Below are 20500 nucleotides of genomic sequence, written 5' to 3'. Positions count from 1 at the left end.
TCAGCAAAAGTCAGAAATAGCGTTTTAAATATTCACTTACCTTTGATGATCTTCATCGGATGGCACTCCCAGGAATCCCAGTTCCACAATAAATGTTTATTTTGTTCGATAAAGTCTTTATCTCCAAAAACCTCCTTGTTGTTCGCGCGTTTAGTTCAGTATTCCAAAGGCACAAAGCGCGGTCCCAATATCCAGACGAAAAGTCATTAAATTAAAGTTCAGACGCTTCTAAAGCCATGACATAATTTTCTGGAATTTTCCTAAGCTGTTTAAAGGCACAGTCAACTTAGCGTATGTAAACTTCTGATTCACTGGAATTGTGAATTATAAGTGAAATAATCTGTCTGTAAACAATTGTTGGAAAAATGACTTGTGTCATGCACAAAGTGGATGTCCTAACCGACTTGCCAAAACTATAGTTCGTGAACAAGAAATTTGTGGAGTGGTTGAAAAATGAGTTTTAATGACTCCAACCTCAGTGTATGTAAACTTCTGACTTCAACTGTATCCTTCACTATCTATTCTTTACTATCTATTGCATCTTAGCCGCTCTGTTACTGCTCATACATATGTTTTATACTTATATATATCCCATTCCTTTACTAGATTATATGTATTAGGTTTAGTTGTGGAATTTGTTAGATATTATCTGTTTTATACTGCTGCACTGTCGGATCTAGAAGCATAAGCATTTTGCTACACTCACAATAACATCTGCTAACCATGTGTATGTGACCAATAACATCTGCTAACCATGTGTATGTGAGCAATAACATCTGCTAACCATGTGTATGTAAGCAATAACATCTGCTAACCATGTGTATGTGACCAATAACATCTGCTAACCATTTGTATGTGACCAATAACATCTGCTAACCATGTGTATGTGACCAATAACATCTGCTAACCATGTGTATGTGACCAATAACATCTGCTAACCATGTGTATGTGACCAATAACATCTGCTAACCATGTGTATGTGACCAATAACATCTGCTAACCATGTGTATGTAACCAAAAACATCTGCTAACCATGTGTATGTGACCAATAACATTTTATTTGATTTCAACAAAACAAATCCATGTGATGATGTTTGATTAATGTGGAAAACTGATTGGATTTGTAAAAAGCCATGAACATAAGGTATTTCTTATTAATTTTCACACAACTGGCAACCTAAATCCAGTGACAGGTGACATTTTGTGTTGATTTCATGTTGAATTCACTTTAGTTGACGAATCAAAGAAATGTAAATAGATACTAGATGTTGAACTGACGTCTGTGCCTAGTGGGCTGGATTGAATAAGCAGCAGATGTTGGATCAATATCCACCTTAGTAGCTAAATTTCCATGCAATTTGCGACAGATTTTCATGTGAATATTCTCAAATCTGCATAAAACAATATATGCATTTTCCCCACCGGAAATGTTTGCATCAAACAGATTTATTGTGGATAAAAGTCTGCGTGATGAAGTAGTGCACGGAACAAAATGTTTTGCTTTTGAATTCCCATGTACTGAATGAAAAATGCGTTTTCAACTCTACTGATGGTTTTGAAAAACCGTTGAGTTATATAGCAAACGTGCTCTTGTCCAGTGCACTGTAGCCAACAGCTCACAGATACAGTGTTGGTAGGCTATCTACATGATGAGATTATTATCGATAAGAGCGATATTATTTTATTTGTCAAATGGCAACCAAGCATCGATCATCATGTCACCAGAATAAGACCAACAAAATGTATTGGAAAGGAGCATCAAGCTCATCACATGCAGTTTCACCACCCTGTGAAGTTCATAACTTATTTCATCTGTAGCCTAATAAACTGCATGGTTTCCCAAGTCGTAGAGGGAGGACCACACAACATATGATCACGTGACTCCAAGTTAACTAAGATATTATCGTTATTAAATCAATATTTGCATAAAGGATTAATGCCGCCATTTCTCGTTTATACATTTTTACTGACACAAAAAGACCCAACCATGTCAAACGAAATAACAAATCGTCTGTCTGCATTTATAAAAGTGTACAGGCATATCCTGTTTCCATCAGCCCGGTCATTACTTTGGAAATGGTTGGATCAATATCCACCTTCATTATATGGATGAAGCCTGATTTGGAATTTTTGAGTTGTTCTATCTGATGTCATAATAGACCCCTCTGATAATCAAGTGATATTCACATGTGATGCATTTGCTCCATTGTTTACATTTAACTTGGAGGCCCACTCTGATGATTTATGTCTTACATAGTGGGGCTTTAAAAGAATAGTATGGTGACATCTTAGTGTGGCTTGAAATGAATAGGATTATTAATGAACTGATGGTTGGTGGTGCTACTATATAGGTAAGGTTGTCCAATATGAATGTTCAATACACACAATAGGTTGATCGGTAGCCAGTTAGCTAGCTGCTACAGTCCAATATGAATGTTCAATACACACAATAGGTTGATCAGTAGCCAGTTAGCTAGCTGCTACAGTCCAATATGAATGTTCAATAAACACAATAGGTTGATCGGTAGCCAGTTAGCTAGCTGCTACAGTCCAATATGAATGTTCAATACACACAATAGGTTGATCAGTAGCCAGTTAGCTAGCTGCTACAGTCCAATATGAATGTTCAATACACACACTAGGTTGATCGGTAGCCAGTTAGCTAGCTGCTACGTCTTTAGCCGCACAGCTAGCTAACACAGCTCGCTATCAACAAAGTCAAAATGGACTCCAGGCCTGGTGGTGGCAGCAGTGCACTACAACCAATGTTTACCGTAGCTTCCAGAGTGAAAAATAATTTGGCTATATATAGAGGGCACGACAAAACCTATTCCCCCTCAGGAGACTGAAAAGGTTTGGCATGGGTCCTCAGATCACAACGCAGGGCCAGACGGATTACTAGGATGTGTACTCTGAGCATGCGCTGACCAACTGGCAAGTGTCTTCACTGACATTTACAACCTCTCCCTGTCTGAGTCTGTAATACCAACATGTTTCAAGCAGACCACCATAGTCCCTGTGCCCAAGAACACCAAGGTAACCTACCTAAATGACTACGGACCCATAGCACTCACGTCTGTAGCCATGAAGTGCTTTGAAAGGCTGGTCATATCTGTGGAGATGGGAGAACCTTCCAGAAGGACAACCACCTCTGCAGCACTCTGCCAGTCTGGCCTTTATTGTAGAGTGGCCAGACGGAAGCCACTCCTCAGTAAAAGGCACATGACAGCTCACTTAGAGTTTGCCAAAAGGCAACCAAAAGATTCTTAGACCATGAGAAACAAGATTCTCTGGTCTGATGAAGTCAAGATTGAACAATGGCCTGAATGCCAAGCGTGACGTCTGGAGGAAACCTGGCACCCTCCCTACGGTGAAGCATTGTGGTTGCAGAATCATGCTGTGAGGATGTTTTTCAGCGGCAGGGACTGGGAGGCTAGTCACAACTGAGGCAAAGATGAACAGAGCAAAGTACAGAGAGATCCTTGATGAAAACCTCCTCCAGAGACCTCAGGACCTCAGACTGGGGCTAAGGTTCACCTTCCAACAGGACAACGACCCTAAGCACACAGCCAAGATAACGCAGGAGTGGCTTCAGGACAAGTCTCTGAATGTCCTTGAGTGGCCCAGCCAGAGCCCGGTTTTAAACCTGATCGAACATCTCTGGAGAGACCTGAAAATAGCTGTGCAGCAACGTTCCCAAACCAACCTGACAGAGTTTGAGAGGATCTGCGGAGAAGAATGGGAGAAGCTACCCAAATACAGGTGTGCCAAGCTTGTGTCGTCATATCCAAGAAGGCTCGAGGCTGTAATCACTGACAAAGGTGCTTCAACATAGTACTGAGTAAAGGGTCTGAATACTTATGTAAATGTAGTTTTTCAGTACAAATTTCTAAAAACCTGTTTTTGCTTTGTCATTATGGGGTATTGTGATGTCATTATGGGGTATTGTGATGACGGAAAAACATATTTTTATCAATTTTAGAAAAAGGCTGTAACGTAACAAAATTTGAGGCTGTAACGTAACAAAAATTGGAAAAAGTCAAGGCGTCTGAATACTTTTCGAATGCTGTCCTCTCCAAATTTGCTGAAGTAGGTAGGCCTGGTAGGGCTAACATTAGCAGGCTAGTTGCCTAGCAACCTTGCAAGCTTATCTGTAACCGTCAATTCATAAAGTATTTGCTTGTAAGTTGGCTGAAAATGTTATTGAAACCACTAGTCATGAGTGCACACGATTTGGTTTAATTTGAAGTGATCTATTTGAAGATGTTTCTGTCAGAGTTTACATTGTAGGGAATAGGCTGGCTAGCCGGGTCCTCCATATTACTTCACAGCCTGTAAAAAAACATTCTGACATGACTTCGGCATTCTTTGGAATTCTGATCGGTTTTATGTACTAGAAAAGAGAGGTGGAACTTTGCATTGGGACTTGTGATGCTATACTAATGCAGATCCATATGTTACATGTGGTTACATTTAGCTACCTCCACTTTAAGGGAGTTTTATGGCCACATTTAGATGTGAATAAATAACAGAGAGAGAAAACAATTTCTATTCTAACAGTATTTGGGTCATTCTTGAGCTCTGGTAATATTTCAGTCCCACTGACTGATTTTGATTATAAATTGAAATGTCCAGTATAATGAATTGAAATAAATATAGAATTAATTTAAACTTTATTATTACAAAATCATATTTTTTTAACTGACACCAAGAATTGTGTCATGTCCCCCAGGCGTTTCAATACATTTTTACTTGGGAAATTAATATTAAAATGTGCACATAATTTAATGCAAACATAAATTTGTGTTATTTTGTTGAGAAAGTATTTTTTATCAAATAAATGCATGATTATTGATTAAATTTACACAATTTAGCTCTGTCCCTCAGTCTACATGTAACGGGTTGTAAATCTGTGACAGGGTTGAGTTATTTACTTTATTTATGAATATTGCATCTAAACAAATTAATAATTGAATATATTATACATTATATATTGTTTATATTCACTTATGAAACATGCTGTAACGTGTTCCATGTGAACAGAAAATATATTTTATGGCAGGTAGCCTGGTGTTAGGAGAGTTGGGCAAGACTCTTCAGTTGTTCCTTTAAGTTGCTCTGGATCCTAAATTACTCAATGATTATAGTGTATACATGTATATATTCTAAGAATCTTTGTTTAACGTTATTCCATTGAAACATCTAGGGAATGATGGCACCCACATCAGCAGCAGAACGACAAAGGCAGTGTCTAGCACGTCACAATGCTGACCCAGTAAAAAGGGAACAGTACTTTGAGAGAGAGAGATGGAAAAGGAAAAGGAATGTTGATTCAGGGGGAAAAAGAAAAGATAATTGATTTATTAAGTGAGACAGACCAGCATCAGAAGCGTAAACAGTGGAGAACAGCATACAAAAGAAGCAAGGAGAGGAAAGGAGCACTGAGGAACTTGACCACTAAGTCCACATCATGAACGTTGAAGAGAACGGCGGACAGGTTGGTGACTAAGGGCCGTGATATCAGTGATGCACAGGAGCTTTACAAGGCCTCCATGAGACAAACACGTCAGTGAAGCTGTTCTGTGTGAAGAGTGCCGATGTTGAACGTGCGATGGAGATGATGCCAAGACCCATAAAAGCGGTGCCCTCCACCATGAGAATACACCAGGTCATCACCATGGCTCCTGGTGAGCTGATGTCTGGTGATGTCAGTAGCCTTTGTTCAACAAAGAAGGACCTAAACTGTACATGCTTTAATAACACACAGCACTTCAGTTTCAGGCAGAAGGTCCTGGCTGCTCCAGAACAGCCAGCCAATGAGGAAAATCATTTTTTATCCAGGCATCATCCTCGGCACGGATGAAGTTAGTGTATAAGTGAAATATATACATCGCGTAGGACCAAACAGATTTTTCTGGAATTCTCGAGACGACTTCCACTAGTGTCAGTTTGATGAAGTCCTTGAGATGATTCCAGTCCTTGAGTCCTTGAGATGACCTCCCTACTCTTCTACATTTGAACACACTGTACATAGATTTTTCTATTGTGTTATTGACTGTACGTTTGTTTATGTGTAACTCTGTGTTGTTGTTTTTGTCGCACTGCTTTGCTTTATCTTGGCCAGGTCACAGTTGTAAATGAGAACTTGTTCTCAACTGGCCTACCTGATTAAATAAAGGTGAAATAAATACAAATAAAAAAATACCTTCATGAGGTTCTATAGTAGCAAGGATCTGACACCTCCGGAGGGCTTGATGGCTCAATCCACCAGAGGTATGGCTACAACATAGGCATTGTTCAAAGGCATCTCTGTTCAAGAGATCTGTAATGCTGTTGTGGTGACGTAGCTTCATGAGGTTCTACTGACTGGACATCACTACACATATGGTGAGTAGAGTGGGGACCTCTGAGGGATGATCCTGTCTAGACTTGGCATCAGAGAGTATTTGAGCTCTATGGTAGTTGGTAGTTGACTAGGTTACCTTTCACACATGGAAGACAAACGTACTTAGATGTGAAGACGGGAGAGACTATGGCCCTTATATAGGAAGTGGAGTCATCTGCTATTAGCTGTTGCTTGACACATGTTGTTTGATTGGATCTCCCTAGACTCCGCCCCTAACGAGGCTTATAATATCATAGAACAGAGGTTACGTTAGGTAACCTTAAGTTACAGGTCCTACTATGCTAATTTCTCTGTATTAAATGGCCCATAACTTTAACACTAGCAGAGATCCTGGAACTAATATACCCTTAAAGTATATTATGTTCAACAATATATATAAAAAATCGAAACATTTATATTTTCAATATTTATATTTTCTATATTAATAAATTCATGTAAGAAATGTATGAATGAAATCAAAATACAAATAAAACAATTTTTTAAGTGTCAACCTTACAGTGGAATGCTTACTTACAAGCCCTTAACCAACAATGCAGTTTTAAGAACAATAAGTGTTAAGTAGAAAATACAAATAAATAATTAAAGAGCAGCGGTAAAATAACAGTAGCGAGGCTGTATACAGGTATTACCGGTACAGAGTCAATGTGCGGGGGCACATGTGAGTCGAGGAAAAATACTACTCCTATTACAGAGAAAATGGTAAAGCTTCATATGACACCCTTTGTTGGAGGACTGTAGCATTAATGATGAAACATGTAGCATCTCCACAGAGGAGCTCTTTCATGATTGTAACGATGCTGTGTGTAGCAGTTATGAAATGGTCTGGTTTGGAAAGGTTTTTTCTCCTGGTCACCTACAGCTGATGTGTTGTGCATTGACGTCCACAAGCGAAGGGAAAAGGTGAGCGAATTGACGTGAGAGGAAATACAACGTGGCAGTCGTGAAAGTGAACTGTGTTTACGCGTCATCAGGGGTGAATTCATTCAGCCGATTCTGTTGACAAACGTTTCTTAAACAGAACAAAACCGGGATAAACATACCTGAATTTGTCCAATAGAATCTCTATTTCAGCTAGATGCAGGCGAGAGTGTGCAAGGCAGTATTGAATGTGTCTGTCCATGTGTCACTGTCTGTCACCTCAAATGTTTCTCTCGACCAGTGTGCACCTACATTCTAAACTTTCATTCATAGGTGGGGTTGTAGCAATCTTATGATGGGTATAGGGGAAATGTTAGTATCATCTAGTAGTCTAAACCTATCGCTGTTACATTGAACAGGGTGAATGGAATATGAATGACAGTCATCTAATATGCTGTAATAGAATTAAGGCCATGCTCATGAATAAACAAATCGTCCTGCCTCATCTTAAACGGCACTGACCGCCACTGTTTGGATGGTGGACCATTCTTGGGAAACTGTTGAGCTGGAAAACCCAGCAACTTTGCAGTTCTTGACACAAACCGATGAGCCTGGCACCTACTACCATACCCCGTTCAAAGACACTTGAATATGTTGTCTTCCCCATTCACCCTCTGAATGGCACACATGCACAATCCATGTCTCATGTCTCAAGGCTTAAAATTCCTTATTTAACCTGACCCTTTCTCCCCCCCTTCATCTACACTGATTGAAGTGGATTTAACTAGTGACATCAATAAGGGATCATAGCTTTAGCCTGGATTCACCTGGTCAGTCTAAGTCATGGAAGGAGCAGGTGTTCTTAATGTTTTGTAGACTCAATGTATAGCACTACAGATAATCAAGTGCTATTTGCATGTGATGCATTTGCTCTATTGTTTACAGGATGATTTGTATCTTATAGAGCGTGACTTTAAGGGAAAAGTACCGTCACATCTAGATAAAAACGAATGTGATAAATGAACAGAGAAAATGTGTATTAAAACACTACCTATTCATAGATGTATTTATTCATCATCTACATATTCATATTAAGCTTCTACGTCTGTGTACAGGAACGTATTATTTGTAAGACGTAAGAGAAAATATATCAGCTTATTGATAAATTATTATGACGTTCTTTCCAATACAAAAGTGTAGTAACTATTGTTTCCAAACTGTGTTACCCACTCCAGTCAGCAGAAGGCGATGTGCGTCTTTCAGGTGATGCTTCTTGCGTGACGTTTAATTTAGTGGACGGGGCGCTTCTTCAGGAACAACAACACGGCTACTCTTTCAACCACCTCGGTAGCTAGCTTGCCAACATAAAACCGATAGATTGACGCTTTACACCGTGTTTGTGTACATTAGCTAATCTCAGTGTTTTGAACACATTTCTGTTGATTTATCAACTAATGACCTTTAGCCTAATTTGCTTGTTCAATTTGCAAACGTGTTAAAGATTGATACTGAGCCTAGCACTAGGCTAGTCGCTAATGCTAACTAACTAGCTAACATCCCCGACCATGAGCTCACTAAACTACTTATCCCCTGCTAAAGAAGAGGGGGTCTGCTGTATGGAGAAAGAAGCTCTGGGACTGAACATTGTCGTGGAAGATGAGGGTGTTACAGTGAAAGAAGAGGAGGCTGTTACAGTGAAAGAAGAGGAGGCTGTTATAGTGAAAGAAGAGGAGGCTGTTATAGTGAAAGAAGAGGAGGCTGTTACAGTGAAAGAAGAGATAGCATCCTCTTCCTCTCTAAAATGTTCTAACTCAATAAAGGTGAAGGAGGAAGACGTTTTGGGAGTGAAAGAGGAGGAGACAGAATATCAGATTACTACCAGTGAGTACTGTCTTAAACAGGGGCACAAACTGTTGTTGAACTAATGTGTGATTTTAAAGGGGCATTCTACTGAAGTTCTACACTTGAATATGTTGTTCTGTACTGTAGGAATTGTTTCAGGGGCCATCTGCTGTTGGTACATATATTTTTGGGACTTTTAAATGAGATTAATCGAATTCTCCATGTGGTCGACATTAAAGTGCACTTCATCTAATATAGCAGGCTTTTCAAGTTCAATTGTTGTACCCTTTCACATTTGCAACACAAACATTATTTTATAAAATCATGATGAAGTGGCCATTTTAGGCCCTTTTTAGACATATTCATGCCTCTTGTAAGACCCTATGATTGCAATAGAAGATCATAAGTTTACAATCGGTTTGATGTTCTCGTTCACACAGGAGAGAGACCTGACTATCGTGGATCCTCTGGTGAGCCTCAACAACATCCTGATGCTGACGAGGCAGAGAAGCGTCTCTCCAGATCAGAACACCAGATGGTACAGCTTAGTCTGGTCTAGCATACAGCTTGCTCTATCGGGGTCTGGGCTGAGTTTCTGTAAAGCACTTCATAACAACAGTGACATCAGCATCCATAATGATGTGTCTGTGTCCCCTCTTTATGGTTACCAGGACAATGCTAGCCCTTCCTCCATCCTGGAGTCCCCGTTTCGTGCCTCTCCCGGTAGCACCTTACTGCTGGGTATGAAGAGGTTGTCTGTGCTGCTGGTGGACTGCAGGAAAACAACAGGGCTGAGTGGAACTGTGAGAGGAGGAGAAGAGAAGAAAGGATCAGATTTGACTCATCAAAGTAAGTGCTGTAGTTTAGTTTGAACAAATACAATAGATCTGCCCACTGGTATCTGTTACCAGGACAACCAGCAGAGTTCTGTTAGTTGACAGGAAGATGGACTGGTATCTGTTACCAGGACAACCAGCAGAGTTCTGTTAGTTGACAGGAATATAGACTGGTGGAAATGGATGTTATGAATATCATAACACTGAAAAAGGATTCTGCCAATTAAAGGAGAGAAACCAATAGACCATATTAAACCTTGATGGAAGTTAGCTTTAGAGAGAAAGTTCTAAGATGATCCAATGTAAGGTGCTTGTTTTTCAAAAACATTTTCTCAAAGTATTATGGATGTTACATTGTCTGTCCCAGTCAACCCCCCTATCTTTACAAGACTGTAGAACAGGAAAACTAAACTCCAGACACTGGTCATTAATTAACTAATACTGGAGGAAATCTGTGATCAGGCTGCCCACTCAAGAGAAAGCTTCAAACTGTTACCAGTGCCTACAACCTGGTTCAGGTTATCAGTCAACCTACCAGGGTAGTTACAAACAGTACAGAAATTAAATCATCAACATATTTTGATCATATCTTTACCAATGCTGCAGAAATGTGTTTGAAAACAGTATCCAGATCCATCAGATGTAGTGATCACAATATAGTAGCCATGTCTAGGAAAACCACAGTTCCAAAGGCTGGGCCTAATATAATAGAAACAAAGATAAATGACTTGAAGAATGATTGTAAAAATCTTTGGAGCACCTTCAATTCAATTTTGGTTCAAAAAAAATCAACAATGACATGTCACCGGTGTTTGATTTCTATTTTACCTTTATTTAACTAGGCAAGTCAGTTAAGAGCAAATTCTTATTTTCAATGACGGCCTAGGAACAGTGGGTTAACTACCTTGTTCAGGGGCAGAACAACAGAGTTTTACCTTGTCAGCTCTGGGATTCGATCCAGCATCCTTTTGGTTACTGGCCTAACGCTCTAACCACTAGGCTACCTGCCGCCCCAGAGCCACCTGTCTAACAGAACACAGAGAGTGTTCTTTAATGGAAGCCTGTACAACAAAATCAAGGTAGAATCAGGAATTCCCCAGGGCAGCTGTTTGGCACCTGCTTGTTTCAATCTTTGCCAACGACATTTGAGTAAAGCCAGTGTGTCTATGTATACGGATGACTCAACACTGTACACGTCAGCTATCATGGCAACTGAAATGACAGCAACACTTAACAAAGAGCTGCAGTTAGTTTCAGAATGGGTGGCAAGGAATAGTTAGTTAGTCCTAAAATTACATGGCCTACTAAATTACATGGCCTACTATGCTAATTCTGTAGCGGTATTGTTAGAGGGGGATAAAGATAAAGATTTTGTTGGGGCGCCAGGCAGGTATTAACCCTAGTTATTAAAGTTAGTTATTACCTATTATAACATATTATTATTAAATATTATTAAAACCAAAAGGATGAGAGTAGAATAGATAGAGTAGCGCTTCCAGACACATTCTAAATATGATGGCGTCTTTAAAGCCTCAACCCCGGATCCGGGAGCACCCCCCCCCCCCCCCCCCCCCCCCCCCCCCCCCCCCCCCCCCCCCCCCCCCCCCCCCCCCCCCCCCCCCCCCCCCCCCCCCCCCCCCCCCCCCCCCCCCCCCCCCCCCCCCCCCCCCCCCCCCCCCCCCCCCCCCCCCCCCCCCCCCCCCCCCCCCCCCCCCCCCCCCCCCCCCCCCCCCCCCCCCCCCCCCCCCCCCCCCCCCCCCCCCCCCCCCCCCCCCCCCCCCCCCCCCCCCCCCCCCCCCCCCCCCCCCCCCCCCCCCCCCCCCCCCCCCCCCCCCCCCCCCCCCCCCCCCCCCCCACACGGATTAGCATCGCTAGCATAGCGTCACAATTAAATAGTAGCATCTAAATATCATTAAATCACAAGTCCAAGACACCTAATGAAAGATACAGATCTTGTGAATAAAGCCACCATTTCAGATTTTTAAAATGTTTTACAGGGAAGACACAATATGTAAATCTATTAGCTAAACACGTTAGCAAAATACACTATTTTTCTTTGTCCACCATTTTTTCTCAACACCAGTAGCTATCACCAATTCGGCTAAACTAAGATATTGATAGCCACTAACCAAGAAAAAACCTCATCAGATGACAGTCTGATAACATATTTATGGTATAGGATAGGTTTTGTTAGAAAAATTTGCATATTTCAGGTATAAATCATAGTTTACCATTGCAGCCACCATCACAAATCTCACCAAAGCGACTAGAATTACTACAGAGAGCAACTTGTATTACCAATTTACTCATAAAACATTTCTTAAAAATACACAGCACATAGCAATGGAAAGACACAGATCTTGTGAATTCAGACAACATTTCAGATTTTCTAAGTGTTTTACGGCGAAAACACAATAAATCGTTATATTAGCATACCACATATGCAAACGTTACCCGAGCACTGATTCAAGCCAAAGAGAGCGATATCGTATCATCGCCAAAATATATTAATTTTTTCACTAACCTTCTCAGAATTCTTCAGATGACACTCCTGTAACATCATATTACAACATACATATAGAGTTTGTTCGAAAATGTTTATATTTAGCCATAAAAAACCGTGGTTATACAATGAAAATAGTAGCAAAACAAGCCTGGAAATGTCGGTCGCCATCTTTGAGTGATCTAGTTTAATCAATAGCTAATCATATACTTGACTAAAAAATACAGGGTTGACAGGAATCGAAAGACAAATTAGTTCTTAATGCAATCGCTGATTTACATTTTTTAAATTATCCTTACTTTTCAATACAGGTTGCGCCAAGCGAAGCTATACAAAACAAAATGGCGGCGTAAGCGTTTAACATTTTTCGACAGAAACACGATTTATCATCATAAATTGTTCTTACTGTGAGCTGTTCTTCCATCAGAATCTTGGGCAAAGAATCCTTTCTTGGGTCTAATCTTCTTTTGGTCGAAAGATGTCCACTTGTCCGTCGAAATGCCCACTAACGTACGACCGGGACCCCGAAATGTGCCCAGCGCTTCAAAGTGCACCACAAAGCAATGCCTCAAAATCGCACTAAAAGGATATAAATTGCTATACAACGGTTCAAATTAACTACCTTATGATGCTGTTAACACCTATAACGGGTAAAAACATGACCGGAGAAATATTACTGGCTAAACTAAAGCTTGGAAGGAGGCGAGTCCGATGTCCTTCGCGCGCAAGGCGCAGGCAGCAAAGGGAAGCTACTTCCGCTATTTGGTGTCTTATAGAGAAACTGATTGCGCAATCGACACCATTCAAAGCGTCATCACGCACTGACATCCAGGGGAAGACGTAAGCAGTGTCTGTTTCTCCATAGCATTTACAGTGAGCTTTAAACTGACTCCAGATCAGTGGCCAAAATGTTTGAAATCTGACTCCCTATCATGAAAAGTGCTGTAGATTGAGTTCTGTTTCACTCAGAGACAAAATTCCAACGGCTATAGAAACTAGAGTGTTTTCCATCCAATAATAGTAATAATATGCATATTGTACGAGCAAGAATTGAGTAGGAAGCCGTTTAATCTGTAATGCAAATTATGCTAATGAGAAAACAGCACCCCCTATAGTCGCAAGAAGTTAAAGGAGGACTGTAGCATCTAATGATGAAACATGATGGAGTCATAAAGGAGGACTGTAGCATCTAATGATGAAACATGATGGAGTCTTAAAGGAGGACTGTAGCATCTAATGATTAGTTACTATGGAGTCTGATGCTTTAAAGGAGAAGTTTACCCAAAATCCAGAAACTCCTAAGTGATTCCATACTATGAAACTAGTCCAGTGGAGTTTGCCCTCTCCCTGTAGTGCTGTACTGAAACAGCTGCAAAAACGTGACTCGTGACGTTGCTGGATGCGGGCCTCGCTCTGCTGCTTTGCCAGTTAATTTGTTATTTTATTACAGCTATGGCCTTTGTCTTTCACCTGGAGTTGTTCATTTATGTCTGAGAAAAAAAACACTTTTCAACCCATAAAACATATACAAATCAACTCAGCAAAAAGATGTACGTATCTTTTTCAGGACCCTGTTTTACAAAGATTATTCATAAAATAAAAATAACGTCACAGATCTTCATTGTAAAGGGTTTAAACACTGTTTCCCATGCTTGTTCAATGAACCATGAACAATTAATGAACATGCACCTGTGGAACGGTCGTTAAGACACAAACAGCTTACAGACGGTAGGCAATTAAGGTCACAGTTATGAAAACTTAGGACTCGAAAGAGGCCTTTCTACTGACTCTGGAAAAACACTAAAAGAAAGATGCCCAGGGTCCCTGCTCATCTGCGTGAACTTGCCTTAGGCATTCTGCAAGGAGGCATGAGGTCTGCAGATGTGTCCAGGGCAATAAATTGCAATATTCGTACTGTGAGACGCCTAAGACAGCGCTACAGGGAGACAGGTCGGACAGCTTATCGTCCTCGCAGTGGCAGACCACTTGTAACAACACCTGCACAGGATTGGTACATCCGAACATCACACCTACAGGTACAGGATGGCAACAACAACTGCCCAAGTTACACCAGGAACGCACAATCCCTCCATCGGTGCTCAGACTGTCCACATTAGGCTGAGAGAGGCTGGACTGGTGGCTTGTAGGCCTGTTGAAAGGCAGGTCCTCACCAGACATCACCGGCAACAACGTCGCCTCTGGGCACAAACCCACCGTCACTGGACCAGACAAGACCGGCAAAAAGTGCTCTTCACTGACAAGTCGTGGTTTTGTCTCCAGGGGTGATGGTCGGATTCACGTTTATCGTCGAAGGAATGAGTGTTACACCAAGGCCTGTACTCTGGAGCGGAATCGATTTGGAGGTGGAGGGGCCGTCATGGTCTGGGGCGGTGTGTCCCAGAATCATCTTACTGAGCTTGTTGTCATTGAAGGCAAACTCAACGCTGTGCATTACAAAGAAGACATCCTCCTCCCTGATGTGGTACCCTTCCTGCAGGCTCATCTTGATATGACCCTCCAGCATGATAATGCCACCAGCCATTCTGCTCGTTCTGTGCATGATTTCCTGCAAGACAGGAATGTTAGTGTTCTGCCATGGCCAGCGAAGAGCCCGGATCTCAATCCCATTGAGCACGTCTGGGGCCTGTTTGATCGGAGCGTGAGGGCTAGTGCTAGGGCCTTTCCCCCCAGAAATGTCTGGGAACTTGCACGTGCCTTGGTGGAAGAGTGGGGTAACATCTCATAGCAAAAACTGGCAAATCTGGTGTACTCCATGAGGAGGAGATGCACTGCAGTACTTAATGCAGCTGGTGGCCACACCAGATACTGACTGTTGATTTGGACACCCCCCCCCCCTTTGTTCAAGGACACATAATTCCATTTCTGTTAGTCACATGTGTGTGGAACTTGTTCAGTTTATGTATGTTGTTGAATCTTGTTATCTTGTTAAGTTTGCTGAAAATAAACACAGTTGACAGTGAGAGGACGTTTCTTTTTTTGCTGAGTTTAGATTGACAAGGGGGAAAAAACAATTTAATCAATTTTAGAATAATCCTGAAAAGTAACAACATTTGGAAAAGGACAAGGGGTCTGAATACTTAACGAATGCACTGTGTGTGTGTGTGTGTGTGCTGAACCAAAATATAAACAACAATTTCAACGATTTACAGTTCATATAAGTCAGTCATTGTAAATAAATAAATTAGGCCCTAATCTTTGGACTTCACATGACTGGGCAGGGGCGCAGCCATTGGTGGGCCCTGGAGGGCATACGCCCACCCATTGCGGAGTCAGGCCCAGCCAATCAGAATTTGTTTTTCCCCACAAAAGGGCTTCATTACAAAGAGAAATACAACTCGGGTGGCTGGTCTCAGACAATGTGGAGGTCCTGGGCTGGCGTCGTTATATGTGTTCTGTGGTTGTGAGGCCAGTTGGATGTACTGCCAAATTCTCTAAAATGACGTTGGAGATTAGAGATGGTAGAGATTTTAACATTCAATTATCTGATAACAGCTCCAATGGATATTCCTGCAGTCAGCAAGGCAATTGCACGCACCCTCAAAACTTGAGACATCTGTGGCATTGTGTTGTGTGACAAACCTGAACATTTTAATGGCCTTTTATTGTCCCCAGCACTAGGTGCACCTGTGTAATGATCATGCTGTTCAATCAGCTTCTTGATATGCCACACCTGTCAGGTGGATGGATTATCTTGGCAAAGAATAAATGTTAACTAACAGGGATGTAAAAAATTCTGCAATCTTTTTTTTCAGCTCATGAAACATCCAACACTTTACATGTTGAGTTTATATTTTTGTTTATTGTAGTTACTCTCAGTTTTAGGAACATCTACCCAAATATTTCACTTTATTTTTTTACTTTACCCAAAATATGACATCAGCGATAGTCAAAATGTTGAAAATCTGTGAAGGTATAAATAACAAATTGGTCCATTTAAACCGCATGTGTCAAACCCTTCAACAACGGGGAGATTTTACTGATGTGCTTTGTGTCTTCGACATAAAAACAAGTTTTAGACTTCCACACAAAATTACTTCTTTACTTATTTTATGTTTAAGGAAGTGTGTAGGTCGCATTCTGTATCATACAGCTATGAAAGTTATATATTTAGAACCACCTGCTCGATTGGAATCCAGCGACGTCTGTGTTCTAGTGTCCTAGAACTGTTTAGTTTTTTGTGTTCTGACTTGTAAAATAAGTAATGTAAACATATCAGTAATTACCAGGATGCTCTACATTTATTTTAAAATCACACTACGATTGTTAAAACTGGCCTCAGGTATTGAGGGATCTGATTAGGATTTGCCCTCATAGCAAGGTTGATTTATCATGTGGAGGTTTCATTCGGGTCTCTATTTTTAAAAACCACACTGTCTTTGGCAGGAGAAAGACCAGACTCAGAGGAACCAGAGCCAGGGACGTCCAAACCAGCAAGAAGACACCACTGCTCCCAGTGTGGAAAGAGTATTACCACCTTACGTAACCTGAAAACACACGGGAGAATACACACAGGGGAGAAGCCTTACCACTGCTCCCAGTGTGGAAAGGGTTGTACCCGATTGTGCGAGCTGAAACAACACGAGAGTATACACACAGGGGAGAAGCCTTACCATTGCTCCCAGTGTGGAAATAGTTTTAACCACTTAAGAAACCTAACAAGACATGAGAGAATACACACAGGGGAGAAGCCTTACCACTGCTCCCAGTGTGGAAAGGGTTTTAATCAGTCAGGGGACCTGGAACGACATGAGAGAATACACACAGGGGAGAAGCCTTACCATTGCTCCCAGTGTGGGAAGGGTTGTAGCCGATTATGCTGGCTGAAAGAACACGAGAGAATACACACAGGGGAGAAGCCTTACCACTGCCCCCGGTGTGAAAAGAGTTTTAGCTGTAAAAGCTCCCTGAAAAAGCATGAGAGAATTCACACAGGGGAGAAGCCTTACCACTGCTCCCAGTGTGGAAAGAGGTTTAATCAGTCAGGGGACCTGGAACGACATGAGAGAATACACACGGGGGAGAAGCCTTACCACTGCTCCCAGTGTGGAAAGAGTTTTACCACCCTACGTAACCTGAAAACACACGGGAGAATACACACAGGGGAGAAGCCTTACCACTGCTCCCAGTGTGGAAAGAGTTTTAGCTGTAAAAGCTCCCTGAAAAAACATGAGAGAATTCACACAGGGGAGAAGCCTTAACACTGCTCCCAGTGTGGAAAGAGTTTTACCCAGTTAGGAAGTTTGAAAGAACACATGGGACTGCACACAGGGGAAAAGCCTTACAAATGCTCAAACTGTGGGAAGACGTATGACTCATCACAGTCACTTAACCATCATGTGCGAATCCACACAGGAGAGAATAATTTCTTCTCCTTGTGTGTATATTGCTATTTCCCATCACATTAACTGACAATTTGTCATGGTCTTATGTTGACTGAGAATGTGTTTACTTGTTTATACCATATGAAATTTAATTGTACAAAGTATACTAAAACATGTTTTTATTAAGAAAAATTTAATTTATTAATTTATTAATTATTAATTATTAATTAATTATTAAATTAAATCAGATTCCGTGTGTTTAAATTTTTTTTTTTTTTTAACTCTGTGTGTGTTTATCTGGGTGTCATTCCTCCAGCACTACAGATAATCAAGTGATATTTGGATGTGATGCATTTGTTCCGTTGTTTACATTTGCATTGTTGGCCCACTGATGATTTAATGAAATGAAAATGTTCACAGACTCTGTAATGGAAAATGGTAATTGTATGTGTCCACATAACTGAGTATGTGACTAACCTTGTGAAACTGTCCTATTATAATCTCCTGTTCCTGGGAGTATCATCCAGTGTTGCAAACCAGCTGCACCTGTGCCCTTGTATGAATTAAGTCCCTCCCAAGAACAGGAAACTATAAAGATATGTGCCCATCACCCAATGCTTCAGGAATTCAGACTGTCTACACTGCGCTGTGTAACTGTTATTCTCTCTGAGCTCAGAAATAAAGAATCTTGGTTTGACTTGGACTCCAGCAGATCCTTATTTTATAATATCCACCACAACTCTCCCACGGATTGCTGTTTCATCATTGTCTCAATGAAGAGTTCCTCGTTCCACTTTCCTGGGGTAATTTACAAGCCTCCCACTGGTTGAATAAACGTTGTTTCCACGTCATTTCAACAAAACAAATCCATGTGATGTTAGATCAATGTGAAAAACGGATTGGATTAGTGAAAATCCATCAACATAAGGTATTTTCATGTTGAATTAACTTTAGTTGACGACTGAAAGACATGTAAATAGAAACTAGATGCTGAACTGACCAGTGGGCTGGCTTCCGGGATTAGCATGCATTGTGTCAAGAAGCAGTGCGGCTTGGCTGGGTCGTGTTTCGGGCTCTCGACCTTCGCCTCTCCCGAGTCTGTACGTGAGATGAAGCCATGGGACAAGACTGTAACTGCCAAAATAAACTTTTGCTGTTAAATTCCCATGTACCGAATGAAAAATAGAAGTTAAATGGATTTCCATTACATGTTCAAATCTACTATGGTTTATTTTTTTAACATTATATAGAAAACTGCACTGTAGCCAACAGCTCACAGATACAGTGGGGTAGGCTACCTACGTGATGAGATTATTGTGGATAAGAGCACATATTACTTTATTTTATCAAATGGCAACCAAGCATCAATCATCATGTCACCAGAATAAGACCATCCAAATGTATTGGAAAGGAGCATCAAGCTCATCACATGCAGTTTCACCACCCTGTGAAGTTCATAACTTATTTCATCTGTAGCCTAATAAACTGCATGGGTTCCCAAGTCGTAGAGGGAGGACCACACAACATATCATCACGTGACTCCAAGTTAACTAAGATGTGATGGTTATTATATAAATATTTGCACATTGTAACGGCTGTCAATGTCGTTCTCCTCCTCGGACGAGGAGGAGCATGGATCGGACCAAGATGCGGATTGGTAAGAGTTCATATTTTAATGAAACATCAACAAGACACTACAAAATACCAAAACAACAAACGTGACTAACCTGCAACAGTCCTGTGTGGCCCAAACGCTGACACAGGAAACAAACACCCACAAAACACCAGTGAAACCCTGGCTGCCTTAGTATGACTCTCAATCAGAGACAAACGATACACACCTGTCTCTAATTGAGAATCATACCAGGCCGAACACAAAACCCAACATAGAAATAGAAAACATAGACTGCCCACCCAACACTCACGCCCTGACCAATAAAGACATACAAAACAAGAGAAAACAGGTCAGGAACGTGACATAACCCCCCCCTTAAGGTGCGAACTCCGGGCGCACCAGCACAAAGTCTAGGGGAGGGTCTGGGTGGGCATCTGACCACGGTGGTGGCTCAGGCTCTGGGCGAGGTCCCCACCCCACCATAGTCACTCCCCGCTTCCGTATCCCCCTCCCAATGACCACCCTCCAACTCAACCCACCTAAATGAAGGGGCAGCATCGGGATAAGGGCCAGCACCGGGATAAGGGGCAGCAGCTCCGGGATAAGGGGCAGCAGCTCCGGGATAAGGGTCAGCAGCTCCGGGATAAGGGGCAGCAGCTCCGGGATAAGGGGCAGCAGCTCCGGACTGAGTGGCAGCTCCGGACTGAGTGGCAGCTCCGGACTGAGTGGCAGCTCCGGACTGAGTGGCAGCTCATGACTGTAGGGCAGCTCATGACTGTAGGGCAGCTCATGACTGGAGGGCAGCTCATGACTGGAGGGCAGCTCATGACTGGAGGGCAGCTCATGACTGGAGGGCAGCTCATGACTGGAGGGCAGCTCATGACTGGAGGGCAGCTCATGACTGTAGGGCAGCTCATGACCGTAGGGCAGCTCATGACTGTCTGGCGTCTCTGGCAGCTCCTGACTGGCTGACGTCTCTGGCAGCTCCTGACTGGCTGGCGTCTCTGGCAGCTCCTGACTGGCTGGCGTCTCTGGCAGCTCCTGACTGGCTGGCGTCTCTGGCAGCTCCTGACTGGCTGGCGTCTCTGGCAGCTCCTG

General features: G+C 42.0%; 1 pseudogene; it reads left to right on the top strand.

Moving 5' to 3' along the window:
• The first annotated feature begins 5611 nt into the window (after nt 1–5611).
• LOC120035678 overlaps nt 5612–20500 on the top strand; it is a 154540-nt pseudogene continuing 139651 nt past the window's right edge.

The sequence above is a fragment of the Salvelinus namaycush genome, unplaced genomic scaffold, assembly GCF_016432855.1.
Source record: "Salvelinus namaycush isolate Seneca unplaced genomic scaffold, SaNama_1.0 Scaffold109, whole genome shotgun sequence".
Lineage (NCBI taxonomy): Eukaryota > Metazoa > Chordata > Actinopteri > Salmoniformes > Salmonidae > Salvelinus > Salvelinus namaycush.
This window is presented reverse-complemented; position numbering and strand designations above follow the sequence as displayed.